The 12,432-nt window shown below is 34.4% G+C and overlaps 1 long non-coding RNA gene across 1 annotated transcript; it reads right to left on the bottom strand.

Annotated features, from left to right (window-relative positions):
* Positions 1–3,810: 3,810 nt before the first annotated feature.
* On the bottom strand, positions 3,811–10,785 carry LOC115925896. The gene is made up of 4 exons (XR_004064842.1): positions 10,769–10,785; positions 10,331–10,555; positions 5,854–6,078; positions 3,811–4,101 (listed from the first exon to the last, which is right to left on the bottom strand). It is a non-coding gene; the product is annotated as an uncharacterized LOC115925896 (long non-coding RNA).
* Between the last annotated feature and the right edge of the window lie 1,647 nt (positions 10,786–12,432).

Below are 12,432 nucleotides of genomic sequence, written 5' to 3'. Positions count from 1 at the left end.
GTTGATTGTAGCGTGCTCAAACTCTACACCAAGATATTTCTTTGAGCTGTAAAGCGTTTCCAAGGTAATGCGCCTTAATTGATACCTTCATTTAAACTATTTCCGCATTGCTTTGGAAGCGCTATAAAAATCATGAATGCTAATTTTTGTCCTATCCACTTGATACCGACGCTACGTACGTCGAAAATTCGGGACCTAATGAAACCTGTCGGATTTAAAGCATGACACTTCCCCTTTTCTTCATTTTATGCTCCTTGATATCAATAAGTATGCATTGTATATATATATATATATATATATACAATGTATATATACACAGTGCATACTTATAGATAGGATCATGGAATATACACGAGAAGTGAAAGGAGAACATACTGAGAATGGACTGCATAATGATTCCAATAGACCCATAAACTTGAAAATGCCAGTTGCATTTATTAGTCTTATAACATCTGTCTAATAGATTTACACAACAAACGGGTATGAACAAAAGCTCCATTATCCCCGTTAAGAAATTCAACTAAACAAAATGGCTTGAACCGAAATATCTTTTTCTGATCTTATCTTATCTATCATAAGCTACACAATTTTTTGTTACGATAACAGTAATACATTTTTCTTCGGGACAATCATGACAACTATAGATCCTTGAATGAAACTAAGAGGGGAATATAGGCCGCGAGAACGACAGCGCGTGAGATGGACAGCCACCTAATCCGACAGTCAACGATATACAATAAAGTCGGTCTTGCCGGCCTTCTGACAACCTTTTGAAGGATTTATTAGACAGATCGCCCCAAGACCGACAGCCCACTATTCCGTTCTCGAGGTCTTTAAAGGGACTTGGTAACATTGTTAAGATGATAGATAGTGATGCTAAGGTAGTGACTTCAATGCTAGATGTACAATTAAAGATAATATGAAAATTTGAGTGAAAACGGACCATTATTCATGGTACAAATAGAGAAAAACTGATCTGATCGATTCCTTAATTCTCCCAACTATATTATTACAATTTAATTACATTTTAGGTGAATGGAAATAGTCAAAAAGCAAGAAAATGGCTCGACATTCTGTTCCAGACATTTAAGTGTTGTCAGATTTTGTATAGCCTGTTTTATGTCTTTTTTTCATGGAAAAACGGTTGTGAAATTCAAAAATGGTTGGGAGAATTTAATGTTAATCACTGTTAGAGGGTGTCATACATCTTCGTTTTTCAGGATTGTTTGCATGTCAGAAGGTTAGTACAGTAGAAGGAATATAGTGAATAACATTATATACACAAATTAAGCAATTTTTTCATCAACCTTTAACAATGTTACCAAGTCACTTTCAAGCCACTTTAGGGTTCACTAGACTCGATGGGCCAGGAGACCAACAGCCGTCAAGACCGACATGTTCCTATCTTCTTTTGTTTATTTCTATGTTTTGTCGGTCTCGTGGGCTGTCGGTCTACTGCGATGACCTTCAAAATAATAATTCGTTGCAATTATAATTACTTACATTAAATGTAAAAGAGAAACCCCAAAACCTTAGCTTAAGGTAAATGTACAGTATACATTAAAAATAAGTATCTAAAATACGTATAGTTCATTTTTAAGCATATGCAATCTATAAAATATAACACAGCAAATGAATTTGACTCTATTAGTTCATATTACGGGCCTTTAAATTCAGTGATATACTCATCATCTGTTTGCAGTACTCAATAAAAATGCACTAATTGAAAATGAAAATAACCGTACAGAGGCAACCTTGATCAATATCTCCGTCGCACATGAAATGCAAAAGGCTGTCATTTTTTAGAAAGTAGGGGTAGTAAATTAATAATAGTTATGGTGATGCTGCTCATTGCCTTTTAGAGCTACAATATAACATTGAGTCTTTTAATTAAAGGTAAATTGTCTTTCATTTCCAATGATCGTGCAGCTGAGAATGTTTCCTTATTTGCTGACAATTTAGTGTTTTAAATTCCATAAATAGAATTTTTTCGTATAATCGATGGAAAAAAAAGAACGTATTATAAAATGTACACACAATGCTTTATTCATCATCATATATATATATTTAATTTGATTTGATTTGATCTGATTTGATTTGATTTATTTACCAACAGCAACAGCAATACATTTCATACAATAATTTACATATACAGGAAGAGAAACTATTGGTTGGTAAAAGGGGCCAGAAAATAGCACATGTGCTAGTCGAGCCTTACCCCTTAAACAAAATAACAAAGTATTTTGGTACAAATCAGTTTAAAGAACGTAACAAAACGAAAAATAATGAATTTACTTTTACAATCGATACTTAAAAAAAGAAGGAAAAAAAAAGAATCAGTACTCAACGATGTCTTACAATATACAAACTAATAGTGTAAAATATGAATTATGAACTGTGTACATATGAGATTTGTATATATATATATATACATGACAAGATCTACCACTACACTTCACTACACGATTTCACCTAAAAATGGTACAAAATAATGAATATTCATCTCAATGCATTCAGCAACGAAAAGTACGATCAGCAAAATAAGGGAGGACGTTGTACATGATCAAATGAAGAATAAAAAGAAACAAGAAATGTAGAGGAATTAAAAACAAGTAATGTTTTTCTAATTCAAAAAAGGGAGGAGAGGAACAATAGAGGTAGAGAAGAGAAGCAAGGAAGGGGAAGAATGAGAGAGAGGAGACAGTGAATTTGATAGGGAAGGAGAGACAGAGAAGCAAGTAGAGAAATAAAGAGAGAGAGAGAGAGGGAGAAGCAGAAGGGGATATAGAAAAAGGAAAATAAAAAAAAATAGGGACAAAAAGGGAAAGGAAGAACATACATGAACAAGGAGGACTGAAATAACTGTCTATTATATCATATGTTTTTGTAATAGATAACACCATTGTGTGAACGATTCATTCATGTATTTTTTAAAAAATAGTCATCGAAATTTCATTAACAATGTGGTATAAGTGATATAAGAAGCAAATATTAATCTTGAAGTGGCGTGTTCAAGGTTCTCTACTCGTCAATGTCTACAAATTTGATGAGATGTTAATGATTTTTCATCACCAGTTTGCATTACCTTGTGAATAAATTTAAACGGAATCAGTGTGAAAGCTTCCTAAATATTTGAAATGCTTAATGGCTTTACCATAACAATGGTCAACTAACCCCCGACAAAACAAACAATCAAATAGATAAAAACAAAAACAACCAAATAACAATAAAACAAATGAACGAAACATAACAGAAATAATGATAAACACTTGTTATAAAATGTTAGTATTTTCTTGTAATTCAGATATGGCTGGTAATGCACGATGAAAATTATGATGAAAGTTCAGTAAAGTACATGATACTTCATTTTAAGTCATTGCATTGATAAAAAGAACATATAATTACATTACTGACCAACTTGTTTCTTACTTAGCAATGAGCGAGACATTCCATAAGCAACAACACATGCTATTGACATGCACAGAATGGCGTAAGAAAAAAGGGTAACAAGTATGTTAGCCCAATCTATAGAATACATATTCACTATTTTACAAAGATGGATGGAGTACAACAACTATGAATCAAAGTGATAAAATTGAAGGGAAAAAAGAAAGAAAGGTAAAACCATGTTGAAACAGAGACATGTAGGGGTATATGCAATGGAAAACTTCCCCTCAAATTAGTAGTCAACCCTTAACAAAAAGAATGTTAACCCCCCACCCCCCCCCCCCCCCCCTCAGCATGGTGGGGGAAAAAGAATAGAATATTCCGGGCTCTCCTCGCAAATTAGTGTTTAAAGTATAAAAATAATATTGGTGCAAACATTTATTCCACCCCTGATGTGATGACTACCATGATGAATTAATAAAATCTACGTTCCTTTAAATATTATGAAGAAATTTGTATCCCGAGTTGTTACTGGGCCTGGGAAGGGTGACGATAATATGACCGTTGTTTGACTATGACATGACCACGGTAAAGTTGATAATTAGCAGGGGTGAGTTCACCGAGAAAGAACTGGAGTATCTGGCCTGAAAACGGTTCTGGAATTCCACCACTTGCATGCTTCCAGAATGTATTATTCTCAAAAGCAGCTAGTAACTACAACAAAAATGATAATTGAAAGTTCATGAAGTAAATTGGGTGGATTATATTGTACACAAAGGTTTGATTGGACTTCAGCTCTTGTTCATACTGCATGCAGGCAGAATATATTATTTTCATATGTATGTAACTACAACGAAAAAGAACTACTGTAAATTAGTGCATGGTTACATTTCATTTGCAATCACACACGCAAAGCTTTAGACAGAAAAGTTTGTATTGACAACGGCTCTCGCAATGTTCCATGTAGAGAGATTATATACATAAAGGTTAATTTGGACTTCAGCTCTTGTCATCTTCATAATGACAATTAGTACATTTCATTTGCATTCACAATCACACACATAAAGCTTTATGCACAAAGGGTTGGCGCATCTACGTACTACAAACAAAAGGATGCATACATTGATAAATTATCCACAATTACACGAAAAGCAAGGGACACAAAGGCGTGGAATGACTATGAATCTTGCAATGTGCATTCGGCATGCAGATAGATTGCTTTATTTCTAAAGTTATCAAATAACTACAACGAAAGGGAATTGGTTCACAGATTTCTAAACTTCAATATCTCATATTTTTCATGAGGACCTTGCGTAAACGTCACATTGAATGAGTAGAAGCTATACCAAAATTATGCTCCTCCAACGGAATTGAGCAAAATTCTCTTTCAATTTAATAAAATGACGTGTAGATGACGTCATGTGGTAGAATTATATAGGTCATCATTGCATAGGTCAAACAGACGTCGTATTTGATTCTTTATCTGTGCCAAGTCAAGAAACACTTATCCCATCGATATATTGATCAATATGTGATACATGTATTTCCGTAATGAAAATTGCATGTTTTTACTAGATTTCAAATGAAAAAAGGAAAATAAATTTCTTGTATTCCTTTGCGAAACTTTAATATGAAATGTCCAAAGAGCATCTCCGTTTGAAAAAGAAAATGTATGCAATTCGCATCCTGAGTTTTGAATTACAGGTGAATGATATAATTTGTAACGAGGCACTAAACAAAGATTCTTTCATTAAATTTGATTAAATAACGAAAATCGTCAATTGAATCATAAAGTATTTGTAAATATATATATCAAAATTTGAGTTCTAAAATGCCCATAAGACTCTTCGCGAGCATATGAACGACAAAAACAACAAAAATAAAATCAACACAGAAAGGAGCGGATTTGCATGCAACACATGACCTTGACTCGGTTGTTTTCGAAAACAAACAGACATGCTGGGATTTGGTTGGTTTAAATTTGGTGGAAGAACAAGCGCTCAACAAATGATTTGATGTACTCACCTGTCACCGTAACAGTAAATGAACATGAGTGTTGGTTTGATGTACTCACCTGCCACCGTAACAGTAAATGGACATGAGTGTTGGTTTGATGTACTCCCCTGTCACCGTAACAGTAAATGAACATGAGTGTTGGTGTGACGTACTCACCTGTCACCGTAACAGTAAACGAACATGAGTGTTGGTTTGATGTACTCACCTGTCACCGTAACAGTAAATGAACATGAGTGTTGGTTTGATGTACTTACCTGTCACCGTAACAGTAAATGAACATGAGTGTTGGTTTGATGTACTTACCTGTCACCGTTACAGTAAATGAACATGAGTGTTGGTTTGATGTACTTACTTGTCACCGTGAAAGTAAATGAACATGAGTGTTGGTTTGATGTACTCACCTGTCACCGTAACAGTAAATGAACATGAGTGTTGGTTTGATGTACTTACCTGTCACCGTAACAGTAAATGAACATGAGTGTTCGTTTGATGAACTGTCTGTGGCTGTGACAGTGACTGTCGTTGGACCCAGAGGAAAAACAGAACCTGGCCCTAGAGGCTCATAGGTCAACGCTGGTGCAGGATCAACATTGTCTGTGACATCCACCGGGAATGATACAGTGAGTGTATCGGAGGTGAAGTCAGCTGGGCATTCGACCACAGGATTTACATTATCTGACAACAAAATTATAAAATGTAAAGTTACCTACATCTTTGAAAAACTACGTTGATTCATATTTCTTGTGTATTTTTTTTTAACTAGTAATTTCTCAGATATTTAGTGAAAACAAAATATGTTTGGGGATGCAGGAAGAGGTTTGAAAGGCTTCAACCCCGAACAAAATAGTATACAAATGTGACAAGATGCATAATCATAAAGCAAAATTTCAGGAAAAAACATGCATCGAAGAAAAAGTTAAGAAGGTAAATATGACAAAAACACAAAATCCAATTTGATAGCATGCACATACATCAACATATCAATAATAAGTAAACAAACGTTAAAGTGGTGGCAACGACAATATTCTAAATAGATTATTTAAGAGTTGGTTGTAAAATTGCACGTAGGTGTCATTGTCAGGTAATTTTTTGTCAGACAATTTACTAGTAGATCAATAAATAACTGAGTATACTCATGCAATCATGACAATGTGGGAGAAAATAGTTGTATTATTTCAACAAGAAGAATCATTTACTCTTATATCAAAATATCCTAAGTATGAAGATAGATCTTTAGTGAGGTTTGGGAAGCTGAGAGAATTGGGCTCTTTATTACTTTGCACGGGAGCATGATCCGATCGTTGATAGGTCTTACATAAAATGAGTTCTTGTAGTAATCGGGTTTAGCGTAAGGTATGAATTGGAATTTTATTAGTAAACTTCATTCATATACATAAACATTTTGTTTCAAAATACATAAATAAAAAAAAAATATATATATAAGAAATTCAACAAGTGATATAGTTTCTCGAGTAATCACAAATTAACATAAAACAATGTAGCTTGTATATACAGTGGTAAATGATATTATAACAAATTAATTATACGACACGTACCAGCCTATGTTTGACAATAAAGATACATAACAAATGGGAATGATAATTTCGATATTGATTTTCTAAAAGAACGGATGGAATGTTGAAATTCCCCTCGAGTATTTATGATTGTTTTAATATACTTACAGAAGTACTCCATTATATTTTCATTCTCCAGTTTCATAATGCTTACAAATTTCTCTTCATCGCTAAGATCTTTAAACTGTCCAGATATTTCAGCCATTTTTTGGAGAAATACCCTCCTTTCAGCCTTATATACAGTACAATCCATTATGGTATGACATTTATCGCCAACCCTTCCCAAGTTACAGTCATTACAAGTTCTTAAATGTGAAGGTATTTTTTCCGGACGTCTATCGGTAGGTTATGTGAACTAATTCTAAATCAGCAGATATTTGTTCGTAGTTTACGGTTTTTAACGGTTAATAAATATTTCTTTGTTTGTATACTCTGCTTAAATAGATTTTATGTTCTCAATTTATTTTGTTCATTGCCATTTACACAATCACTACATAGATCCATCAATAACTGTCGGTGGTAACTTCCATTTAGGTTTCTATTTCTTTTCCAACTACTCTATCACTATCGGTAATATCATCCAGTTCTAAACAACCATCATTTTCATCCACAAATAATTTAAATCCCGTGAGAAGCTAGTGCATATTTCCTAGCCAGCATTCACAATTATGTTCAGTCATCTTTTTGTTTTCTTGGAGAGAGTGGTAGAATAATGTATCAGTACTTATATTTCTCATTCGTGCATAATTTTTCGACACATTTGTATAATTAAAGGGTACGATCCATCTTCGCATAGTATTACCAGATGGCTGCTTTTTTATTAACACCTAAAACATTTCTCAACCATTGGAAGTGAACACTCTGTATTTCATTTCTTAAATAAGTTTTGGGGTTACCTTTTACAAGTTTCGCTAACTTGTCAAAGTTGACGGTAAAAGCGCCCCACATATACCTCTGATCCATACATAAGTATTGGTTTTATCAAAGAGTCAAATAATCGTGTTGCTATTTTTATATTAGGGAGGTGATATCCGAATGATTGGAATAATTTTAAAAAAACTCTCTTTGATTTATCTGCTAGATTAACCCTCGTGTCCTTGAATGTAACAAAATTATTAAATACAGGACCTAAATATGTTGCCTGTTTAACAATTTCAATGTTTTTACCAGTCACCTTGAAATTCTGTTCTTTCAAAATCTTTACGTTCTTGTTACAAATAATCATTTTCGTTTTGTCTATATTAACATTCAGCAGCCATTTATTACACATCAAGTCTATCTAACAATGTTTGCCTTCCACTTCTTGACTTTGATACCAATACAATGTCATCTGCATACATTAAACAGTTCACTAACTTTCCATTCAATTCCACGGGATGAGTATCAATAGTTCCCAACTCACGCGACAGGTCATTTAGATATAGGTTAAACAGACTGGGACTTATACAGCCTTGTTTTAAATCACTACTGGTTTTAAAATACTGGGTAATCCCTTCATTGAGCTTTACACTCAGTTTTAGGTTTTTATACATGTTAGTAATAATTTCGTAATCTGGCCTCAGATTCCACATGTCAACATTTTATAAAACAATCCTTTCCTCCAAACACTATCAAAGGCTTTCCGCAGATCGACAAAGCACAAGTAGACATGACTCTTTTCACAAGCCTTGTTTGTTCTCACGTATTTGTCAATCATGGTTTTAAGTGTAAATATATGGTATGTTGTTCTCTTGCCTTCCCTGAAGCCTATTTGATTCTGGACATATAAATCGTTATCTATTAGGTATTTGACCAAACGTCTGTTTGAAATACTGCAAAATAACTTTCCAACTGAGCTCGAGAGACATATACCTCGATAGTTGGCTGGGTTGGTTTTACAACCTCCTTTACTCAATGGAGTTATATAGCTTTCAGACCACTTTGGGGGAAACTATGTACCTTCATGTTGTTATATATGCTAAAGGTGTGGCCCTGGGCCACTAAATCTACCAGTTATTTATGATTTTTACTAAATTTCTAGATTTTTTTTCTTCTCGTGGATTTAGCTCCTTTCGGAATGAAACAGATCTAGCTCCGTTTGGAATAAAACAGGGATACGTTTTTTACTTTCTTTTATTTTTTTTTTTTTTAGTGATGATTTCACTATCATTACTTAAGAGGAAAGGTTTGCTACTAGATTTAAATAAATTTCAGTGACTTTATTGAAGAAAGAAAAAAAATTGTTTATACACACATTATCCTATCACGCAACCTGTTAACTTTTGAGAATATTCTCTCTCACCATTTTTAAGCACAAAGATCACTTCTTGCAGAACCTTAGATAAATGTAACAATTAGACAAAAATGTTATGATTCAAAGTTTTCATTTGAGAACCAATAATCATCATGACTCAAGAGTAAAAAGCACTATCAATGTTTAAACAAAATCAAAAGTGCTTTGAGAGTGGATATACAGTGATCTCTTTTCTCTTCTTCTAAAATGAATAAAATAATTTCAGTTGCACCAGGCAAGTATATAAAAAAATATATATAAATAGCGTAAAGAGATTTTGTAAATTTGTGCAGACTTGACTGAATAAATTGTTAAATATTGATATCTGTGTTTGATGATTAAAAGAATAAATAAAAACCTAAGATTATAACGGTTTTGAAATAGATGACGTTATCAAGATAATAATGACCAAATACCAATGTTTATAAAACCATAATGGAGTACACTTTAGTATAACACTGCAGTCTATGGGGGAAACAGTCTCGCATTTCTGGTTATTTAGATGTTTCTTCCTTTGATGAAGCACATAATGATGCTTTTTGAGGTGCATTTTCATTGATTCATTTTTTTACATAATATTATCTAAGCTTCTGCTTTATTTTTGGAGCAACGACGATCACAAGCAGAATCTTTTGGATTTGGATTTAGCTCCTTTGGGAATGAAACGTGATATTGTTCCTCGAATTGTTCATACTTCCTGGTTAAATTTTAGAATGTGCATTTTGTTCCTATGTAGGAAATAATTATTTTAAGACTTTGAAAAAATGAAGACAAAAAAAATATGTATATATATTTTGATAAAATATGGATTAAGCTCCTTTTGGAATCAAGCTCTTCAATTATTTATACATTCTTGTAATAAGTTGTTTATTTCTTGTTATCTAAAGCGCCTAGAAACGATATCATGTCAAGTACTATATCATAACAACTGTACGGACTGGCGATGCAGCTGCTATCGTGTGCAGATATTATGTTCTGTACATAAAGGTTTAATTATCATATGAGAGAGAGAGAGAGAGTTTACTTAGAATTTAATTTTACACGTAAAACAGCCAAACAGCAATATATTAAGGTCACTCACCTGTCACCGTAACAGTAAATGTGCATGAGTCTCCGTTACCATATCTGTCTATGGCTGTGACAGTGACTGTCGTTGGACCCAGAGGGAAGGTAGAACCTGGCCCTAGAGGCTCATAGGTCAACTCTGGTGCAGGGTCAGCATTGTCTGTGGCATCCGCTGAGAATGATACAGTGAGTGTATCGGAGGTGAAGTCAGCTGGGCATACGACCTCAGGTTTCTGATAATCTGACAACAATAATAAAATGCAAAGTTTGTAAACTACGTTGATTTGTATTTCATGTATATTTGTATTTGTGGGGATGCTGGACAAAGTTTGAACAAAGGGCTGCATCCCCGAAAATAATGATAAAGGAAACAAATATGACAAGATACGTTATAATAAAACAAGATTTGAAACATGTGACGGTTAACAACAAGTATAGTGATGGTTATTTGTACCTGACAGGTAAGAAATCATAAATGCTTGCGAGTAAGCAACAAGACGGCCGACGGTTTTAGGTCCTCTCCGAGGGACATGGTAGTGAGGATTAATGCCTTACCTAAGAACCTATTAAGTGCATTGACTTGATTTCGAACCCGGGTCACCGGATTACGAGACCATTGCTCTACCGACTGAGCTATTGCGCCTCCAAAGAAATACTTCAATGAAAGGTAAAATTTACAATAGAAAAACTGAAGTATTGGGCAGTGGCAGACTTTTCCATTGGGAGTTCGATGAGTTTCTCCCCTCCAGGCCACTTGCGGATATCTATCAATGGGTTGGTCAGGGGATTCTTTTTTCATCTAAATTCCCTCAACCAAATGTCAGTCCCAGACTGGCCTTAGAAATGAGGTCCACTAAGCCCCTGTCACACGAAAACGGTTTTCGAGGCCATGACCACCCATGTCATATTCTTGTACATGTACGTTCTCTTTCCATAGGTTTAAGATACTATGTCCCTTTTGCAGCCAACATCAAATTCTGTAGAATTTTGCAAGAATTATGAATATGTCATGTATGTCGTATTCTGTAAAATTTAAACGTTAGCAGTGTCCTAATATTCAAATTATGCAAGGAAATCTGTTTACTTGCTAGACTTCACTATCAGACAATATTGCGTGAGCGACTGGCTTTTTTCTTCTGTGGTAATAACATCCATTACATGAGCTGTAAAGGGTACATGAGCATTTGTCTACATCACTAACACACTTCTTGTTATGGCCAAAATTAAACTGATTGAATCTTTGCACATCATCAAACGTATGACCATTCGGTACAAAGGTCTGAACATCAGACTATTACTTACTGGCTCTATAGCTCTTAAGTCGATTCGACAACTAATAGTCATTATTTTCCCACTTAAAGGGAAGTTCTTATTTAGTATTATCTTTCAAATGCCGTTGGAATTTAACCTTTTTTTGTTTGGGGGGGGGGGGGGGGGGGGCCTGCAAATGGGACATAGTACCTTTAAACCAGTTACAAGTACCATCGCTATCTGACGTTCGTGGAGATAATTGCCAGGTCCGCCACTCTATAGTACGTGGATAAAGTCGTGTTATACCTCCCTTCTATTCTCTTGAAGACATTCGTCTGTGTCCATGTGCATCGCGTCATAGCTTGCAAACATATTTATCAGTTCACTATCGTTAAGACCTGCCCTTCGTCAAAGGTGATTGATAACACCCGATATCGTGTAAATAGCCGAAGGGTGTAAATTAAACATAGAAACACACGACTATACGTGTCTCCAAAGTGACTCGGTAACATTGTTGAAGGTTGATGAAAAAACATTTGATACAAAAATTACTTATTAAATTCCTTCTACTGTACTAACCCCCTAACAGGCAAAACATCCTGAGAAAATCCTCGAACCACGAAAGTATGTATGATTTTCTTTGAAGGCATCACTGTGCAACAGCCTCTAATAGTGATTTACAGTAAATTCTCCAAACCATTTTTGAATTTTCCCAACCGTTTTGCCTTCAAAATAAGACATGAGACAGGCTTTTAAAATTATTTCAACACTTAAATGTCTGGAATTGAATAAAGAGCCAATTCATTGCTGTGTGACTATTTACATTCACCTAAAATGTAATTAAATTGTAATAATATAGCTGGGAGA

This window comes from Strongylocentrotus purpuratus, unplaced genomic scaffold (genome assembly GCF_000002235.5).
Source record: "Strongylocentrotus purpuratus isolate Spur 01 unplaced genomic scaffold, Spur_5.0 spur5_scaffold_19, whole genome shotgun sequence".
Taxonomy (NCBI): Eukaryota; Metazoa; Echinodermata; class Echinoidea; order Camarodonta; family Strongylocentrotidae; genus Strongylocentrotus; species Strongylocentrotus purpuratus.
The sequence above is the reverse complement of the archived record's forward strand: the minus strand, read 5'-3'. Positions and strand labels throughout refer to the sequence as shown.